General features: G+C 46.8%; 1 pseudogene; it reads right to left on the bottom strand.

Annotated features, from left to right (window-relative positions):
* LOC139047044 (uncharacterized) overlaps positions 1-20,147 on the bottom strand; it is a 43,946-nt pseudogene extending 23,799 nt beyond the window's left edge.
* Between the last annotated feature and the right edge of the window lie 2,029 nt (positions 20,148-22,176).

Genomic DNA, 22,176 nt, shown 5'->3' with positions numbered 1-22,176 from the left:
ACCGAGACGTGTTTGCTTAAGGCGTGGTTCTGAGTCATGGTTTATAAGCTATGAGATGGTTGAGCACTGTCATTGCTTCACATGGAACATCGCGTGGCAGCAGAAGTGGTGGAATAATTATGGGGCTCTACGTGCCAAAACCACAATCGGATTATTAGTCACGCCGTGGTGGTGGACTCCGGATTAATTTTGGTACCCAGCTGTTTTTTAACGTGCACCTAAATGTAAGTGCCCGACCACTTTTGTATTTCGCTGCTTTCGAAATTGGCTTCCATGGTGGGAATCGAACGCGCGACGTCGAGCAAGGCTATAGCCGCATAGCACGGAAATATTCATTTGACGTGTGACCGCTTGCGTAGTGTTGCATAGAACCTTCGGGGATTTAATGTGATTTTGCATCTGAAAACCGTCGGTCATTTGTCCAGTCGACAAATTTTCATGGTTTTTTGTTAGAATTTGCAGAAACGTACAATTCCTTGAGTTCTTCTGCAACTGTTGTCATGTCTGTGCCTATTGCAGTAGTGTTTCCTCACGTTTATCTCATTAAGGTGGCGTTTTCTTTCTCCCAACCATCCGCCCCATAGGGTAACTGCGGGCGAAGAGTGCTGATGCTGTTGCGCACTGATTTCAGGATTACGCCGCTTCTACGGATTCTCTGCCTCATCTCCTTGCCCCATCTTTGCAACTATATTTACCACTCCTTGAGGCTTGCACGTTATCAGAACGGTAAGGGCTGTGGGGGCTCACGGATAATTAAAGCTGCCAAAAGGCTAATGTGACGACACCCACAGATCTCCAAAGAGCACTGTGCACGTGGGACGCGATAAAAATCTCCAAACGAGTTTCCCACGTCGCCTCTGCTATCTTCCACGTTATTTTCATATATATATTCACGGTCTGAACCCCCCACCCCGCTTCGTGCAAGAATGCAGGACCATGCAGTAGAAAAGTTGGAGGGAGAGGGAAAGAAATCTTCGCGTTAAAACCACACCGTGGCGAAGATGGGGAGAACGTAGGAAAAAAGAAAGTCGTATTTGCACTGGCGCCTAATTCCGTCGCACAAACCCGGCGGACAAGCGTGACGAATGGGCACGTCGCCTCTCAGTCACGTGGCATCCGTTTCCTTCATCGGCACACACAGTGAACCGTGACATGGTGTTTCTTTTTTTTTTTAGCAGGCATACGTAGGTTGCGCCCATGCAGTGTGCTTGGTTGGCAGGGAAAGTAGGAACTATTCAGAAAATCTGTCTGGAATTCTGTAGATTGGAAGTGAGAAACGGCCACAGAAGGGGCAATACTGACGAACTTCAAGTGCCTTGCAGGTTTGAATTCCACTGTTAACTCGGCATTGTGAGCCAGCCGTCAATTTCTGCGTATATGAGAGCCACATTATAAGGGACCGCAACCTGGGCAAGGAAACTGAATTCCAGCAATCGGCGTTCCGTGAAGAGTACAGCTGAGAACTGGTTGGAAAGAGAATGCATCCACGTATTTCCACGAAATAAGAAGAAAGGGAAGGAACATACCATATACCAAGAATTTGCTGAATTTTTGTTAAAGATTAAATAAAGGAATGGTAAACTGGGTATGACGGTAAATGAGAAGACTAGGCTTGTGATAAAATACGAAGAAATATACATTTACACAAAAGAAAAGATTCAGTGTCGCCGTTTGCAGCAGACTTGGTCCAAGCAGTTGTAGAATAGAAGAAATATGTCAGGTAAAAGTGAAAACGACATATTAACAGAACCAAAAACAGGCGCTACGAGCCGATACCAATAGACATAGCAATACTGAAATTTCTGTTATTAGTAAACCGGGGAACTCATTCGCTATGTCAACCACACAACTGTAGCTGTAGAATGCAAATTTTACATTCAGCAATGAAGTAAAAATATTTACATTATACATTCAAACTTTAGGTCTCACGGAGGTAGAAAATATGGCCACATAACTGAATAAGGCAAATATATACAGCCGTATCTCATCCAAAAGTACAATACACTGGAACAAGCAGGTACAAACATTTAGATGGGAGCTCTTGAATGTGTTTGTAATAATAACCACACAATTATAACCAGTAGGCCTGGTTAATATATCTCTGAGACCTCTTGATGCTATTACAGAAATTGCCTTGAGAAGTTGACAAAGCAAAATACTGTGGCTGCAGGTCTATCACTAGGAAGGATAAAATTAAATTATGGGGTTTTACGTGCCAAAACCACTTTCTGATTATGAGGCACGCCGTAGTGGGGGACTCCGGAAATTTCGACCACCTGGGGTTCTTTAACGTGCACCTAAATCTAAGTACACGGGTGTTTTCGTATTTCGCCCCCATCGAAATGCGGCCGCCGTGGCCGGGATTCGATCCCGCGACCTCGTGCTCAGCAGCCTAACACCATAGCCACTAAGCAACCGCGGCGGGTCACTAGGAAGGATAAGTCGCATCTTGGTGCGGTCGTTTCCAACGATGTACGCTCTAGCCACGTGGTTTGTTCATGCGCCCAGGGTCTTCTACAATGCGTCCACGATAAATTTGGCAAACTGAACAAGGCATCTTGTTTAAAATTTCAACACAAACAGGAGAAACGTTATCTAAGATTAACATACGTAGATCAAATTTCCAGGGTCAACTGCTGCCTTAGCAGTAACTTACTGGTCCAACTGCTACGTACGATCATCAGAATTAGGAGGCGTGTATAATTAACCTATCTGTAATAAGTAGAACATAGCCAGTGCACTAAACCTCACCGCCAAGAAATAAACTTGTAATTCGAGTTGTCAAAAGAAATATATCTCGCCAACCTTTTCAAGCGTAGGTATTAATTGCAGGCAACGAAATACTTGATGAAAGCGTTCGAAATATACAGGTTGGCTGGAATTAGGTGTATTCTGTGCAAGTCCACGTAATTGTGATCTCTTTTATAAACGGCCTAATTGAATGCAAAAAGAACGCAATATAGAGGAAAAACATTATTTCGTAATAACAAGGAATATTTGAAAGTGATTGAAACGTCACCGCAGCAGCTGGGAGATATAAATTCAGTGTTTGATCATTCTTGCGATGATCGAAGATGTCATGCGCACTTAAAAACTTTCATTGAAGCGAAGGCTTAGTCTGTGATTTCAAATAGCTCTGCAGTTTCGCGATAAACGCCCGAATTCAATTTTGTACTATTGAAATTTGGAAGCACGAAAATCTGCAGTCTTTATGCATTTAACGCATCATTGTGTTGGCAGAAGTTCAGGTATTACATGGCGAACACATATTAATTTCCAATCCTCGTCTATCGATTGGGATGACCGTGTGGAATACTTTTCTAAGTAGACATTTCTTCAGCGCAAGCGAAGTGCAAGCAACATGTGGTCATTGTGAACCAAGCCTTTGTTTATTTTTTTTAGCGACGCCATGATAGCTATGTTTACTTCCATTTTTCTCTCTTTTTTTCTGATTTGTCAGCTGCTTGCAACATGCTGATCTGGTTGTCATTGCTGAGTTGGTATTGTCTTAGTGAAATTGAATATGGTGCAATCAAAGTGATTAAGCAGCAGTTGGAAACGTAGGGAGGTCAACAACAACTCAACAGAAAAGAGACCATATATAAAGTGTTAGACATAAGTTTGCGTGCTAATTTTGGCATTAAAATTATACTTCATGAAAGTAGAATAAGTAAAGGACAGCAGGGACACTAGTGCCAACTTGTGTAAATGCTAACCAAGCTCATTGCAGCTTCTACGAGCAAAAATACCACGTGTTAGTGACACGCCACCATTCGCCCTTTTTTGTCATATATTTGCATTGATGAAATTGTTTTCCCAAGGAGAGAAAGTGAAATACAGCTCGCACACTTACTGCGCAAACATAATTACCTAAAGCCAATGACTTAAAGACTGAACGGGTCAGGAAACTCACGTACAGACGCTCGCCATTTTATTTCCCGTAAAATGTTTGCGAAAACATCGTGAGCTTTGTGGTTTCAGGGTTGTAGCCCGGTGTTTACACTTTTGCTAAATCAAGGCAGAAGCGCACTCCATAAGACGATTATTTAGCCACCCGAGATTACGGCGCTGTGTAGGCCTCCGGGAGCTCAAGACCCACCGCAGCAAATATTGCGCGAGTTGTGACGCCTTTTCCGTTTGGCCAAAAAAAGAGAAGAAAACTGGATATATTTTTTTATTCTGAGAACAGATAAGAGCGTTAAGAAAAAAAAACTAAAAATAGAAGGGTATATGGGGAACCAGCGCTGGCCAGGAGGCGCTACGACATTTTTCATGCGTTACTAAAATATGCTGAAACCGTCCGAGGGAGGCTACGAAGATGGCACGACATATTTAGCGATAAGAAACGTGCGCCTGTATCAATGTTTGCCTAGCCCGATGCGGCCAGCCAAGTTCTGTCCATGGCCATGCGCGCTGCGTAGAGCGCATGCGCTGCTACGTCCTAGCACCTCGGTTCCCTGCCGTTTGAGGAGCCGTGAAAAGTGTGACTCAAGACAATCGGTGAATTTGCTGACACGAAATCACTGCGTGTGCTACTGGAAACTGTGTCTACCGCTCGCTAGGCTGTGTGTTACGGCGCTGCTGTCGGCACGCGAAGCTTCAGCGCTGGTTGCCCATAGAATGTAACACACGTGCTTTTCTTTCTTGCACACATTCACGGATTTCCCGAGTGTTTCTTTTCACCCTCTCCCCTCTCTCTTTCGCCATTTCTGGTACTCGCGCACACAAACGCACAACCACGTGACCACTTTAGGACCACCCTTCGCACGTTGTGAAAGCCAATCAACGACAACCCATAGCCGCCCTTTCCTCCTCATTTCACTACTTCCCAGAAAGTGGAGGCGCAGAGCACCTTCGAGGCTTTAAAAGACGGCGCAACCCTTCCGAGAGCCAGTTCAAGCACGCAGTGGTTTCAAAGCCAGTTCAGCTGCACTGTTTGCGCTATAATTTCATCGCTGCACGCTTCGAAGCCTGGAATCGCAACGCATCTCTTCAAAGCCACGACGGTGACAGCCAGCAGCTTCTGACCTGTTGAGACGAGCGACTGAAGCCCATCGCCGCCACGTCGACGTTGAAGCACACACCCAGTCATGATGCGGTCAAGGCGCAAACACCACAACATCATCGTCGCAAGTGAGTGCGCACGCCCGACCTCTGAAGGTTCGGCTCGTGATGCATGGGTGAATCGCTCTGCGCATTCCTCGGGGAAAGAAACAGGTGTCAAAGATGCCGGCAATCAGCGCAGAAGGAAGCTTCGAAGGCCTTTTTGGAAGCCTTCTGCCGCATCCCACAACCACGTCCAGACGACATGCGACGACGTCGTGCTCGAGGGTAAAGGCCTCCAGACGACTCCAGAATTGGCGATCGAAGCAGCATCGGCGAACATTTCTGCGCGATGCCCGGAAAATAAAACTGCTGTGGACGATAACGACACCCATCGTGGAAGCGAACCTTCGCCGACATTCCAGATTCCCTACCCGTGCAAAAAGCAACCCTCCCCGATTACATACGTTTTGCAAGGATTTAGCGAGTGCCCCTTCTTGGACATGCGACGCATCTCATTCTTGGAGCCTTTGCCCGCATCTTGCTTTTGCGTCATCTGCGGCGCTCTTCCTGCCAAGACCAGGCAGCTTCCCTGCGGCCACGGCATGTGCTTGGTGTGCTGGTATACCGCCTACGAACGCGCCGGCAGACCGCACCAGGCCAACGGTGAGCTAATAATGTTCCTGTGCGGCCTCTGTCCCAAGGATGGTGTCCGGTTCTCCGATCCTGCTCTGGGTGAGGCGACCTGCTCACCGAGTATCTCCACCAAATTGGTGTACTGTGTGTACGGAGTGCATGGCTGCCAGTGTAAAATCGAACTCCGAGATCTGGAGGCCCACTGCCTATACGAATGCCGTTTCAAGCCCACGAGCTGTACTCTCTGCGGAAGAGACGACATCGCGGTGTCCAAGGCCGTTCAGCACTTTGTACTCTGCGCATGATTGACGGCTGGTCCATCCGACTCATGGTGGATGAGAACGGCTGCTACAGCTGCAAGTTCGTTCGGCTACGATCAACGCCTCTGAAGCAACCTTAAAATTCCTGCGGCAGTCCGACAATAAAGAAAGTGTTCTTTTGAATTTTTCGGCTTGAGTGATGATTGCACGTATGTTCAGGTCGCCGGCGACGGCTTGCACTTGTACATAACGCGCGTTGGCTATAGGACATGGTACACGTTATGCCACGTTATTAGAGGCAATACGCTATTGTGACGACACGCATATTAGTTGATTTAGATTACATTCTGTGTCTTCGATAAAATGTACTTCTCTATTATGAAGTACGCAGTTAACCTAAACGAAAATTACAATGATCGTAAAAAAATATCCAGTTTCGCCGGCGAAGGGCAGAAATTGTTTGCAACACTCATCTTTGGTCTTGCATTTGATATACGTCGAAATGTGGCTGATGCGGTCGGTACCGCAACCTGAATCGACACCATAGTCACAGAGCTAGCGCGACGGGCACAAAAGTGTTTGACGCTGCGTCGCCTTCGAGGTGTCGAGCAGTGTGGATCCTGGTAGCGGTGCCACTGCGGCGGTTGGCATTTTCGTCAGTGTTTGCGGTTATTGCACAGATAAGAATTATATTTCATTAGAAAGGTTGCTTTCTGCGCTTTCCAATGACACAGTATTATAACCTAAGCTGAAGCGTTACCTGACGGCACTCGAAAGAATGCGAGCAAAAAAGGGTGTTTCTGCTGTAGTAGCCACCGTCGTACTGCGTTTCCTTCAGCAGTATTTAGCGTAACAAAGAAAAGCTTGCTTTGCCTTCCAATGAAAAGTGGTACACGCTTTCCTTAAAACATATTGCGTGTAAAGGAAATAATATTTGTATGTCCACTATTATATAATGGGAAGAAAATTAACGTTTATGAATGAATATAATTTTCCCTTTTCAACGCAGAACAAACCTTTGTGTTTTTCTACGTTACAGATACACTTATCATTTATGCCAGGTTGTTTTGTGTGCTGATGAATAGTTCACGAATTATTGGCATTTTTCCTCTACTTCGTCACGCCTCACTGAAGAAGAGGTAAAGCTATTCAACTTGCGACTCTGCAATTTGATCAAGCAGCAAGCCCTTTTCGGCAATTCTATAAAGAGAAAATTGTGTTATGTTGATTGAGTAATCTACAAGGGTGCTGCGAATATAACCAACTTTTCTGCCGGTCATCATCGTGAAAATTTAGAGTCTTGTTCGTGGACACGCTCATTCACACGGGCGTTGCACATCAGTAGAGCCCCATTCGATGCCTTGTGTTTACTCGCACTCACTAGATTTACAAAGCAGTGCTTGAAGCAAAGGATTTCCAATAAGTAATAAATCTCGCTGGCGTTTTTGGCTCCCAGCTGGAACAAACTGTGAAAAAAAATATCGTGCTTTTTCACGGAAGTTCCAACAATTGTGAAATGTCGTGCCCCTGAGCATTAGGAATCCTAAGAAACGCGGATGTATTCTTTCTCCAGATTTCAGTGTTTGACTTAGTCTAGTCGCCGAGCATACCCACATTCCTTCAAGCACACGTGTTTGCAACCTCGGCATCGATGCAGTCCAACGAGAGCTAACTCAATTGTGGCTGCTGGTAGAAAAAAAATGAAACAAGAAAAGGGTAGCGCACGGTACATTATGAGTGCATGAGAGCAAGCCAGCAGTTTTGCCTATTTTGCAATTGTACCATGGAGAATTGCAGATAACGTGAGATTTCAGAAATTCTTCTGGGTGCCCAGTTTTGTTGACAGGCAGCTGTGGAAGCGCTTTGAAGTGCACACAAAACTTGCCCTTGTCCAAAACTTGTCCTTCTAATTTCGGAGCTCGCGCGGCGATATCTTCAAACTTGCTTTACTCACGCGGAGAGGTGCGACGGGTTTGGCATAGTACTGTGCTTGCCCTATTCTACGAGACTCCTGTTGAACGATAGGGTTACCAGGAAACAATGAGCGAGCCCTCTTTCCCCGACTTCACGCAGTGAGAAGAGCGATGGCGTCTTGACCGGTAGCATTCCAAGCTGCGCGCGAAAAACCAAATGTCACGGTTTCCGACACCCAATGAAGTTTTGGAACACGTGAATCCCAGTGGGCGGTCTTCTCATTGACATGTATATCGCATTTACCCGGGTAATCACCGCAAGTTTCGTGGCTTCTTATTGTTATTTTAGATGTACATGTATCCCCGTCAGTTTTGGTTGGTATGATGTCAAAATGTGCGGACGCACATTTCAAGCAGTCAGGGTTCCCAACTTTTTCTCTTTTAATGTTGCATTTAATTGCGCGGCCGAAACGACGATTTGATGCATAACTGAAGGATATCCCTGCTTGCTCAATGCACTTCCTAAGCGATTATATATGACCTGTTATATAGAACTTTTATGAAATGACATGTATGTTTTGGCATCATTTATTAGAAATTCTTCTCCCCCTGCTCTCATCCTTATTAGTTCACCTTGTCATATAATGTTTACATTTATGTTTTGTTTTCCTCTCCAAACACGGATACACTTCATATATACAAAAAAAGCAGCCTGCCCCAGACACAAGGTATACCACTTGTGCAAAGACGTCAATGGAACGCAGTTCGTTCAACTAGGAGGTCAATGCAGGTCACAGTGCAGTTGTCCGTAACAACCAGGTGTGGGTGTATTGGCCATCTTCAAGGTCGCACATAAGTTGCAGTGAAGGACAAAAGAACAATTCTCCTGGCAAATGCGACCCCTCACCTGTCACCCCTGCTTACATTTTATTGGCTATGGCTTTCGTCACAGAACAGGTGATTTTTACCTTTTACAATTGACCATAGGCTATGGTCACAGTACAGGTGCACATTCAGTCGTGGACACGACTGAATATGCGCCTGCTGACGTGTAGGCTATTCCTTCGTTTGTTTTTGCAGAATGCCACTGTATGTACTTGCAAATTTAACTCCTGCTATAGCACCAACGTATGTTCGAGCAATTTGGCCTGGACGGTTGTATTCGTTGACTTTGATGTGAGCCAACGCACGCGTTGGTATTCATGACACCACTAAATTTACGCGTGCTTGTGGTCATAAACTATTTTTCATGACACAGTCGGTACACTCGCAGGTTTGTATTCTCATTTTCGTTTGCACTCTTGCTGGTTGGTTGTTTTTTTTTGCAGATAAAAGTACATAATCTGAACCATTGGTACTTGTGTGTAATGTTGTCTGACGTCGCTTAGAGATACTCAAATTTTGTAATTCCCCCTAATGACCTAATTAGTCTTCAATATTCATTCAATTTTTCAAATATCATAATTAGAGGAACATGAACTTCTGATGTAGCTTTCAGTTGCTCATTACGGGATGCATAAAAGTGTTTTCCGAGCATGAAAAACGCCTCTAAATACACAGAAAATTGCGGGGCGACTGGCCGATATAGGCACTTTGCGTGTAAGTGCAGTCTCCGTACACGCTGGGAAAAACACTTTTATGTAGCGCGTATTGAGCTACAGAAAGCTGTACCGGGAGTTTTTTCTTGTTGCTCCACAGTTTTCTGCTGGTATAGCCTTTGCACAGGTGCGAGAAGCATATTTTGCGACGAAAATGTTTTCGACCACATATTAGAAGAATGAAGCATTGTTCTCATTCAACTTAGCTGCCCCTTGACCATAGCCAGACCCACACTGCCCACCCCTCTACTCTCCCAGACTTGGGTGGTGGTAAGGGTTGTTGAATAGCAACAATACATTACTTCCTTGTGTTCAGATGTGGGCTGGGGATGCGCTGTGACGAATGGAATTTTTTTTAGTAATTCTCCGAAGGCGATTACGCTCGCCTTCTGCCGTTGTTGTCAAGGGAGACCCCGTACGAAGCAGAGACATATTCTGTCGACGCGACCCTTCCTTTGAAAAACAGCCTCGCGCGGTAAACAACTTATTAGTTTTAGTAAACAGAATTTCCTCGCTATGTGGCACAGTGAAAAGGGAAATGCGATGGAGAAGAAACTTTTTGAACCATCGACGAGAGAAACCACGTAGCTGCAGCAATCAAGCATTTTCAAGCCCTTTCTAACTGCGCGGTGATCCGCTATGTGCTTAGCAGAGTATTAAGTTTGGCGAGCTGACGCATGGCTAATCCGACGTAGAGTAAACAAACTTTGAGAACAAGAAAACAAAGCAGCAAAATGGGCAATAAAATGCATTGTTCGCATTATTATTACTGAATATACTGTGCTCCAAGCCATTATCCCTACACAATAGGTAAGGAGGTAAATAATGAATAAACCAAAAAGGATTCGTGTAATACTAAGAGAAGGCAGGTGAAACACTCACACATGAAGGGAATAATTGTAAGTGCAATGGTGTTCGCACATATCGCTGTGTCATATGCTGTGTTTTAGTACTACAGCGCAATAGCTGCCCTACGGAATACTAATCTCGAAACAGTAAGCATTTAGCAGTTTCATCAGGAAACGGGCGCACTCATTATTTATGGGAGCGCAAAGCACGAGAACCACCCGACAAATGCGAAGACCTCAGTACAGAAAAAAAAAGAGAAAATGAGCACCTCGTGTAATATTCCATGTGAATGAAGAAGCGGGCTGTTGGATCGCGTTATGTGAGGAAATGCGGCCACCAATAGGCAATAGAAAATCAAGAATTGTCGGTGCACAAAACTGGTGTTAACCCATTGACAACCGCTTACTTTTTTTTTCACTTATCCACTTTAAGTAAACATATGTCGCTCACGTGCATATCGTATTTTCTTCGAGAGTCAGCTTGCATTGCTGCCCTCCAGGCTCCAGGACGTCAGCCAAACGTGAGTGAGAACAGCGGCGTGTGTCGTCACGTGTCCGCTGCTTGCCCTCTCGAAACGTCATTCCCGAATAAACGTAGGCAACGCGTTCTCGCGTTCATTTAGGCAGGAAACGGGGGGTACCTCTGGGAGGCGTCCTCAGCTGTACGTTGTTTATTGTGAAGATGAACACGCTCCGTTATTCCCTACCTCCAGCTGTATTATATTACTTTTGCGTAGCGACTTACAGATAGGTCTTAAATCTTGCAGCCTTGAAGTCTGCGAGGGACAAGTTCAGCTTGGGCTGAAGAAAGTATCCGAATGGGCAGAGGAAAGTGGGTTCAAGTACGATCCATGTAAAAGTACCTATAATTTTTTTTTCAGAAAAGAGAGGACTGCTCCCTGATCTCACTATCGAACTAAAAGGACAGCACATTCCTGTGAACAAAGAACATAACTTCTTGGGCGTAATTCTTGTTTCAAAGCTAAGCATCATCCCCCACATAAGATACGTCAAGGCGAAGTGCCTGAACGGTATGAACATACTGAAAATTGCACATAAATTGGGGCAGTGACAGAAGATGCGCAATAAATTCCTATAAAAGTCTTATACGATCGAGTTTAGACTGCGGAGTGGTGGTGTATCAATCTGCTACACCGGGTGCCTCAAACATGCTTGATCCTGTTCATAATTTAGGCATACGAAAATCCACAGGAGCTTTCAGAACTAGCTCGGTGCAAAGTCTCCATGTATATATGTATACAATCCAATCAGTGGTCGCTGCATCTGCAAAGATCGTTGTCCAGTTCCTGTATTGTCTGAAAACACATTAAACATGTCAATATCCCTGTAACCAAACAGGAAACAATATGACTTGTGCTACGCTTTTGCCTAATCTTGCAACGGTGACAGATTCCTTTTCACTGCATGCAATGAACCTCATCGAAGCAATGGAAGTTCTTGAAAACCATCTCATGGCTCCAGCCAAGCAAGTACCACCGTTATTGTGGCAGCTCAGGGCGTGTGACATTTATTTTGCAGAGGTTAAAGAAAACGCCTACGAAACAGACATACAAATCGCACTTACTAGCTCTTCAGTAAGAGTACTCGTGCACTGAAGTTTACAGTGAAGTTTCAGAGTCACACACCAGCATTTTATACGCTGCCGTCATGCCATCCTTCTTGGAATCCGGGTGTTTGCACCCGGAAACAAGGATACTTACGGCGGAAGCCTACCCACGGTTTTTCGCAGTAAGTTACTTCATGGAAATAACACTACAAAAGGCAATAATATTTACAGATTCATTAGGCATCGCCAAACCGATTATTTCGCTACAAATAAAAAAAAACCCTTCCTTTACTGAATTTCATACAGTCGTCTGCTCTTTGTATGCATCTCATCAACAAATAATATGCTGGGTACCTGGCCACAGAGGCATGAGGGCAATATCAACATACTTGCCGACCATATAACCGCATTAGTGACAACAACAACTATTTCTGCCATATAATCTTACTTACGTATATATATAGATCAAGAGACAGAGAGATATTTACTATGATAGGAAAGTTGAGAGGTCGGCCTGAATCAATGTTCTGGCCTGCTACTCGGCGTTGGGGGAAGGGGAAATGGTACAGATAGGTAGAATAAAGAAGACGTTGACTATAAGGATAAATATGGTGGTGAAAATCTTGCACGTTCAAGGACTCTTCAAAGTTTTTTGTCCAGTCCGCTCTCAAACAAAAATTTGTTGAGAGCCTCAAGATTATCAGGCTGATGACGAGAATCAGGAGAAGGTCCCATTAGAATCTTTTCAGTTAATGGTCCAACGGCTAATTTTGACAAGATGTGTGTCAGCGATTTTCTCTGTACATCAAATCTCAGGCACTAAGGGGCAATTGGCAACGCACGTAGGGCAGCGAAACGTTTCATAAACGGCACGTTATTCAGCAAACGTAGGAAATTTACCACCATGAAGTAAAATAAAATAAACTGAGGTTATTCTCTGCCCTCTTAGTATAGGCCACATGTATAATCGACACTCACTGACACCCATTACCCTTTGATGATCTTCCTGTATGCGATAAATATGACGATACACTACCGGTCCTTCCCTTCTTTTTAGATTGCCGCGAAGTAGAAGCTCAAAGAAAAAAGTACTTTTCCGTGGCATGCAGACAACACAGTCTCCTTCAGCCGGCAACGTTTTTCGGCGTTGAACCAACATTTGACAGTAAGCTAGTTTCAACGTTTTAAAAGACGTTGGCACATTGCACGTTATCACACCATGGTATGCGTAGTGCATTCTCTTACTAGAGAAGGCTGCCGGGATAACAACCTTGTTAAGCACGTGCCTCCCAGCCCCTATTTTCAGACTGATTGGTGAGGTACGAGTGCTGCTGCTATTCTCACATTTAGTATGCATTATTCCTTGGTAATAGAACTTTTGTATTCATAGGATACACCACAAATCATTGTCATAATTTTATTACCTGTATATTTTTCGCACCATAAAAGGAAATATTTTTAGGCCACTCAGAGCCAAGTTCTACCATTCCCGATTGCGATGCACGACCTCGCCATTTGCCACGTTCTACCATAGATAATTGAAATCCATATATTAGCATTTGCTTGGCGCTCGTTGGTAATATCTCGCGGTTGCAGCAATAAGATGCATAAATCATGATCATCGAGCAAACTGTATTCAATAAGGAAACTATCCCCTGGGATCCTCCATTTCTGTCCTTTTAGCCCTACCTCCTCTCCTCATCCCCTGCTGACCGCTCTTTAGGTGTCAGCAGACTGCGCTAGGCAGTTACATTGGTAAGGAGTGATTTCTATCATTTCCTCTTGCTTTATCTACATATCTATCAATTTAGATAAATAAATACAATCCATTATTACAGGCATAAACCCATAAAATCCATACCGATCCTAAATATGAAGCATTGCCGTTCAGTCCATCGTTCAGCTGGCCCGTACATTCCAAAAATCTAAAAAGTGTGATCGAGAGAAGGAAACACAAAAAACCTAGTTGACGGTGAACATCGCTCAAGGTTCCTTCTCTCTTAGTGTCAATCTATATTATCATCCATGGACGGTGTTGTATTCCGGCAAAATAGTAAGCACTGCACTCTGCGGGCCATATGAGACCGAGACGAATTTGGAAGAACCAGTGGCCCCTAGTCACACGACGGTCGAGTGAAAAGCGGCAGAGAATAACATGCGGCACTGAACAGTTTACAGAGAGAATGGTTAGGGCGAGCCCTTGTTGAAAGTATCAGCAGTGCGAAGGCCACTACGCGCAGCAGCAAAATGACAACGGTGCTAGGCACCGGTCATTCTGAAAAGAAGGGTAGGGAGGGTGGGGGGGGGGCATTTTTGTCAATTACAGTAGATCACCTGACGCTGCAGGGGAAGACCACATCGCGCTGCTATGGCGAAGAGCAGATTTTTTTCTTCCTTTATGATAGTTTATTGGCATGTCCTTTGAAATGGCGGGGTGACGAATAGCCACCTATCGGCCCAGATTTATTCATATAACCTAAACATGTTTTCTTTTCAATTTAGCAGATTCGTATATGTCTCCGCAATATATTTTTTCTTTCTGAAAACGCCTCTGTCTATCTTGTATCGCTGCCTATGACTGTAACTGGTCCGGTCGAATCAATCTCTTGCCTGCTTTCTTTCCTTCCAATGCTGTAAATGTCTCTAGCTTACCGCGTCTGCAGGCCGGTTGATGCTTCCAAGAGAGAGAGAGATAAAACTTTATTGTGTCCTTGATGGGGTTAAGGGGTGGCGGGGGTCGGGAGACTAACCCCCAATCCCCCCCTTCCTCAGACGGCGGCCAGTTCTTGCTTTCTGGCGGCGTCTTCGGCCATCCGGACGGCCCAGAGCTGCTCCTCTGGGTCTAAGCTGAGCAGCAATGTCTCCCACTGCTCGGCCGTACTAATGATGCGTGTGTTAGTGCGGGAGGTGTTGGTGGGTGAGGCTTTGGGGCATTGCCAAATAATATGATTGAGGTCGGCGCGGGCTTTGCACGCTTTGCAGAGTGGTGAGTACGCATCGGGGTACATGCGGTTGTAAAGCACGGGGTTCGGAAAAGTTCGTGTCTGAAGGAGTCGCCAAGTGGTGGATTGAGACTTAGTCAGTGTTTTGTGTGCTGGGGGGTAGCGTAACCGCTCTCTGCGGTAGTGCAGTAGAATTTCTCCGAACGTGACCATTCGGTCCCGCGCGTGACCGCGATGCAGAACAGAGGGCTGGTCGGGATCGGAAGACGCAGGAGAAGGATGATGCGCCCGGTATGCGAGAGCTCGGGCGGCATCGTGTGCGGCTTCGTTTCCAGCCAGACCCGAGTGACCAGGGGCCCAGATGATCTGCACGCGGCGTTGCCTTGAGGGAGGAGTCCCAGAGAGAATCTTTTGCGCTTGGGGTGCTATTAGTCCTCTTGCGTAGTTACGAATGGCCGTTTTTGAGTCGCTGATGATGCAGTGTGCATTGGTAGCCGCGTAGGCCAAAGCGATGGCCGTTTCTTCTCCTACTTCGGGTTGCGTGGCGAATATTGATGCGGCCGCGGAGAGGTAGTACTGCGAACCCGCGACTGCGACGACCGCCATGTCGTTTTGGTTGGGGTAGTCTGCTGCGTCCACGTAGGTTACGTCAGCGGCTTGTTCGTAGCGCTTTTGTAGTTGTTTAGCTCTTTCTGCACGTCGCTCCGGATTGTGTTCAGGGTGCATATTGCGAGGTATGGGCGGGATAGCTAGCTGATCACGAATGTTTGGAGGGATGGGTACTTTTGGTCCGAATTGGGTGGTGTAGGTTATGCCTAGGGTGCCTAGAATGTGCCTGCCCGTGGTGGAATGGGCAAGTCGTTCGTATTGGCTAATACGGTGCGCTTCAATAAGCTCGTCTATGGTGTTATGAATGCCTAGGGCGTCCAGTTTCTCGTTAGAGGTGGTGATGGGAAGATGTAGGACTTGTTTATAGGCCCTCTTGATCATGGTATTGAGTTTGGACTTCTCAGTGGCATTGAGGCTAAGGTACGGGGCGACATAGGTGATCCTGCTCAAGGCGTAGGCGGTTACCAGACGTATAAGGTTGCTTTCCTTCATGCCGTGATGTCGATTTCCGATGCGTGCAATGAGGCGAGTGGATTGGTGTACATGATTATCTAATTGCTTGAGTATGTCCGTGTTTCTGCCGTTTTGTTGGATGCGTAAGCCAAGGATACGAATGCTAGGTACTGTAGGTATGCGTTGCTGGTGCACGCGGAGTTCCATCTCGGGTGGGTGAGGGTCTGGACGTCGACCTCCCCAATTAGGCTTGTACAGAAGGAGCTCCGATTTCTGTGGGGAACACGCCAGGCCGCGCGGTTCTACGTATGCAACGACCTCGTTGATGGCTTGCTGCAGCGTGTCTTGGATGTCTCCGTCGCTGCCCCCGGTGACCCACAGGGTGATATCGTCTGCGTATAGGCTATGCTTGAGGTTGGGGATGCTAGCTAATGCAGGCGGTAGTCCGAGCAAGGCCACGTTAAACAGAAAAGGGGATAGAACCGATCCTTGCGGCGTGCCTTTACTGCCTAAGTGAATAATTGGCGACTGCAACCCTCCGATGGTAATGGTGGCTGTGCGACCTGTAAGAAAATTCTTTACGTAGTTATAGGTTCGATGTCCAACCTGGAGTTGTGCCAGTTGGTTCAGTATGGCCTCATGCGTGACGTTATCGAAGGCCTTGGTTAGGTCTAGCCCCAAGATGGCTCTGGTGTCCAGCCTGGAGGTTTTGTCGCCATCGATAATTTGGTGCTTGAGCTGAATCATGATATCTTGAGCAGAAAGTTTCGGGCGGAAGCCAATCACCGTATTGGGGAAGAGGTCGTTGTCGTTCATATGTCTGTGTAAGCGTGTGAGGATGACGTGCTCGAGGACTTTTCCGACACATGAAGTCAGGGAGATAGGGCGGAGGTTTTCGAGTAGGAGGCGCTTCCCGGGTTTGGGAATCATAATAATTTTGGCTTCTTTCCATTGTGAGGGGAGGTTTCCAGTTTCCCAGTATGCGTTAAAATATAAGCTGTGAGGGCTAGTATAGAATCCTCATCTAGGTTGCGAAGCATTTTATTAGTAATGCCATCAGACCCCGGGGCTGAGTTAGGGCGGAGTGCGAGGATGGCTTCACGTACTTCTGCTGCTTCTGTGGGCACATCCAGGTGGTCGTTATCGGTGCCTGTGTATGCTGGAGCGGGTGTGGTAGGTTGAGGCCCTATGTATCGGTCTATCAATTCTTGAAGAACTTCTGCGTCCGTGCCCGAATGGGTGTGAATAATTTTTTGCAAGTTGTGCTGTTGTGTGTTCTTGCTGTTAGCCGGATCGAGGAGGCAACGGAGGATATTCCACGTTTTGGGCAGGTTTGGTTGCCGCTCCATGCTGTCGCATGTGCTGTGCCAATTTTGACGAGTAAGTTGTTGTGCGTAGTCTTCGATTTGAAGGGTGAGAGTACTAATACGGTTCCTGAGCGTTCGGTTGAGCTTGTTGCGTTTGTATCTGCGTTGCAGACTGGCGAGGGCTTCGCACATATGCAGTAACTTGCTATCTGCCTCCTGCAGATTGGCTTCCTCAGGCACCAATTTAGTAGCTTTGCTCGCGTCTTGCAGCAAGGATGCGACCCAATCTTCGAAAGGGGGTTGGGTACCCGAGAAAGAGGTGAGGGCTCTGGCCTGCCGGAAAGCGTCCCAGTTCATTATGTGGAGTTGACGACCCTTAGGCTTTCGCGGGCCCACTCGAACTGTTGTTTGGATTAAATAGTGGTCGCTGCCCAAGTTGTCCTGTGTGTTGATCCAGTCTGCTTGTGGAATTCGTTTTGCGAATGTCAAGTCCGGAGTAGTATCTCTGCTAACACAGTTTCCCATACGAGTGGGAGAAGTTGGATCCGTGACAAGAGTAAGACCTAGATTCTGTCCGTCAAGCCATAGTTGTCTTCCCTTTCGGCGGTCCATTGAGTATCCCCATGCCACCGCAGGGGCATTAAGGTCCCCTACGATGAGCAGGGGGGCTCCCCTAGCTACTTGATCTGCTTTGGTGAAAAGTCGTAGAAACCTATGTTGTTCTCTGGGGCTGCTGTACACATTGAGGATGAAGAGGCTCTGTTGCTTGCGCCTTGCAGACGGGATGATCTCCAGAAAAATGTGGGCTGCTGTATCAATGCCTGTGTGATGCTGTATAACCGGAATGTTTCGCTTAACTAGTGTGGTTACTTGGGGCCTGCGGTTATCATTGCAAACTGCGGTGTATGCGGCATATCCCGACAGCTTAGCCGCTTCTCCGGTCTCTTGTAATGCGATAACATCGGGGGAAGTATGTGGTGCGAGAGAGGTAATGTATTGCTCTAAGTGTGCTCGCTTTCGCCGGAAGCCCCGGCAGTTCCACTGCCAAATGCAGTAGGTAACACGTTCTGGATTACTCGCAGCCATCTTTGTCGGGACGCGAGTACGGCTTCTTTAGGGGACCTGCTCTGGGACGGAGTAGGGTGTTTTCCAATTCTGTCAAACGGGTATTGTGATTTTGAGCCAAAGTTGCGACCATGTCTTGAAGCACTTTGCGCGTGTCGTCCATGTTTTCCTGTCGCTGTTGTTCTCTTGCCGCAAAGGCTTGCTCAATTCTGGGCAGTAGTAGCGTTTCTAGTTTCGCCGTAAGGAGGTTGTCCATTGCGCGTTCGAGAGCTTTTGCAATGGAGGCGTCGAGCAATGTGGCAAGCTTACAATCTAATGCTTCGTTGAGGTTGCGTTCTATCCGCTGTTGCAGCTCAGTGAGGGCCTCACAGTTCACATTTCCTTCTGAAGTGTATGCTGGTGTTGCAACTTTTGAGATTGGTTCGAGAGCTTTGCGTTTGTGCGAGGTTGGTTGTTGGGTGGTTTTCGGGCAATCTATTGCAGGGACAGGAAGGATGTCTGCATTTGATGGTAAATGCTTGGGTTGTGTGTCTGCAAGTTGGGATTTGAGATTAGCGTTTTCTGTCTTGAGTTCTTGTATCTCAGCACGTAAGGATCGGAGCTCCTGCATGAAGCTGTGCATGGTAGCGTCACTAACTGTGTTCACTGGGGTTGCTATAGGTTGTGTGGTGTGACCTGTGTGGGAGACAATGCTGGCCCAGCTTACCTTGGGGGGTGCGTCTTGCACTTTGACTGTGGTCGTTTTAAGGCTTGTGTTTCCTTGCTGCTGCGGCAGTGTTGAATCCGGTCCGCTCCGAGAGTGACTGCGTCCTTGTGACTGACTGCGACCTCGGGAGCGGCTGCATCCACGAGACCGACTGCGTCCTCGTGAATTGCTGCGTTCGGGAGCCTGCGGTTGTAGTGTTGACTTCGGTGTTGGCAGAGCTGAGTCTCCATTTGCAGAAGTCGATGGCCCCATCTCCTGGTCAGCTCCTTGTTGTCCCAGTCGTAGGCGTTCCCATCGTCGTTGGAGTAGGAGGTGTGGTGTCTGGAAGCGGCGATGGCAGGACTTATCACCAGTCGGGTGGTCTTTGCCGCAGAGCGCGCAGCAAGGGTGACAGGGGTGATCATCCGGTGGATTTACTGTGTCACAGCTCTTGCATTTCTTCTGGGTTGGAGTGGGGCATACATCGGCCCTGTGGCCGACGGTCCCGCAGATGTCGCAGACCTCGATGCGCTTCTTATGTAGATAGCATTTGTATTCTGCTCCGCGGTAGTAGACATGGTACGGTACTTGCTTTCCGTCGAATACGATGAGCACTGAATTAGTCTTGCCCATGCGTCGGGCCTGCAGAATCGTAGGGTTCTTCTTGTAAATGAGACTGTTGGTAATGTCTTCTTCCGTGTCATATGAAGGGATCTTATGTATGACTCCTTTGGCTGTGTCCTCCGGCGGTGTGACGTATGCTGTGGCAGCGTAGCGGACTGCTCCGATGGGGAGATTGCGGATGCGACAGTATTTTTCGGCGTTAGACATCATTGGCGTGCTAACTACAATGACATTATTATCCGTGCATGAGCGGTAAATGTCGTCCTCTGCTTCTTTGGTTGTAATGCCCGTGATCTGTAGTATTGAGTCGCGTATCTGGGCGTCTCCTAGTTTGGACACGTTGAAACCGTCTCTTGGGCGTATGACGATCTTGATATCATTCTTCGGAAGTCGTGGTTGCCGTGGTGCGTGTCGGCGTAGTGCGGGCTGCTCGGTACTCTCGGTGCGTGCGCTTGCTGTTGCACGGAGGGATCCGTGTATGAGTTGGGATGATGCCTGCGTAGTCTGTCGTTACTTACGGTGGCTGACAAGCCACCCTGCTTCAACGGAAACTTCTTCGGGGGCTATTTTCGTGCCTTCAACCTCTACTACCTCCATGACGAGGGGAGGTGCTGCACTTACTTGATCTCACGAGGGTGCGAGTCGTTGGGCGAAGTCCTCGGGAGCCGGGACTGCGACAGCGACGCCGCGCACCTTCGTAGCTGCGGCGCACCTGTCTCTCGGCCAGACGGAGCAGCTGAAGGTCTTGTTAGGGTTAGCAATCTTGTGGTCGTAGAAACCCTTGTCCTGGGTCCCTCTTGATGCTTCCAAGAACTTCTGGAAGTTGTACCTTGCCTCCCTCTCTCATTATTCTAAACATGGCTAAGTGACAGTGCGTGGAGGGAGGATCTGAACTGCGCGCAAGATGGCGGCCGGGATTCCTACACCTCAAAGGGCCCTTAACAAGCCACAGGAACTTGTGATTATACGCTGGTACATTTTACGTGCCCTCTATAGAGCGTTCCAATGCGATAATTTTTCAAGTTCTCGCCTTAATTTGATTTAATAGCGGATATAGAAATGTCTTATTGCTGCGAAACCATGATTTCTTGAAACGAAGGTCGTAGTCACCATAGACCCTCTTTATGGCAAATCAGTGCTGCGGAATCCCGCAAGGTGGAGGAAGTATCCTGAAACGGAAACATTATTTGACCCGAATGTAGAGTAATATTACAAAATAAACACATGCGGGATCCACAGAAAGGACTCTTCGCAGACGAGGATAAATTCGTCCTGGTCCGGGATTGGAACCTGGAACAAACGCGATTCGGGGGGATCGCTCTATCATCTGAGGTAACCAGGAGGCTAGCAGATCGCAGCAAAAGGGGCGAATAAATTGAGAACTCGATCGACAATCGAAAACTCAAAACAATTTGCCCGTTTATAGACAATAACAGGCACGCACCCCTCTTCCCAAAACAAAAAGTTTCACGTATGGGACCACGTGGTCACTGCAACGCTTTTGTCGACTAAGCCTTCTAGGGGTTAGTTTACAGAAATATTATTTAAAACAAGAGCATTTGACGTGTAAGTTTTTAACATTTCATAGCACGTAGCTCTTCACCACGTGCACATTCTTGTATTTACTTTTCCTTGTGCTTGAAAATCTCGACGCTCTTTATAAGCGGGTAAATTGAAGAAGGCTAACTCGAAAGATCTCTTCGTCACCACGTCTACGCAGTGAAGCTCAGAGAGACTTGAGGTACCTTTTGATGTGAGGCTGTTTGTAGATATAGGTTCTAGCGCTAACGACAGCAGAAATTCATTGCTATACAACGCTGTTATATACACTGCTCCTAAAAAGAAATCTAAAATGCCAAAACTCACAATATCGCACCGGCCAACGGCAAATAGTGCTGTGCAGAAAAGAAAGCTTTGTGTACTTTTGCACATCTATTTATTACCTAGCAGGTTCGGCCTGCTTTCTTGTCCTCGTCTTTACCACCCGCTGAGCTAATGCCTTTCAAGCCCATTGCGCCCCACTTGTCGTAATTGCGAGTGCGCAAAAGCGAAAGCCAGACCGTGAACGAGTTTCCGAGCAATCTATGTACGCTGGTAACATTTCACGTTCGTCCCAGGCCTTGGGTGGTCTGCAGGACGTGCAAGGACCAAAAAAACAAGCAAACAAACAAAAAAACAGTAAAGCTGCAGTGCATTCAATGTTGTTCTCCTTCCCGTCAACAGGTACAAAAATGGCAGTCATTCCAGGGAGGGATTCAATGGTTTCGTAGAACTGAATTTGTTATGGTGGATCAGCAGGGGTGCCAGCGACGAATGCTCCTCTGTTGGTCAAACACAAAAAGCCCTTCAGAGCAGAGGGAAAATTAGACCGTGGCCATGCTTTTGCTACACGCAAGGATAAGTTGCAGCCTGCTACGCCCATTAACACTGACATTGATGCCGCCACATGGTTTGCACCTGAACCTTGCTGCGAACGCCATTCTTGACGAATAAACGACACACCCACAACATATCTGGGGCATTAAACAAGGCATCTTGTTTTCATTTAGAAATGTGTTATGTATAATGAATAAAGAATAATCTAAATTTCTGGGTAGAAATACATTGCTGCTGCTTGAATTACAGG

This window comes from Dermacentor albipictus, chromosome 6, assembly GCF_038994185.2.
Source record: "Dermacentor albipictus isolate Rhodes 1998 colony chromosome 6, USDA_Dalb.pri_finalv2, whole genome shotgun sequence".
Lineage (NCBI taxonomy): Eukaryota > Metazoa > Arthropoda > Arachnida > Ixodida > Ixodidae > Dermacentor > Dermacentor albipictus.
The sequence above is the reverse complement of the archived record's forward strand: the minus strand, read 5'-3'. Positions and strand labels throughout refer to the sequence as shown.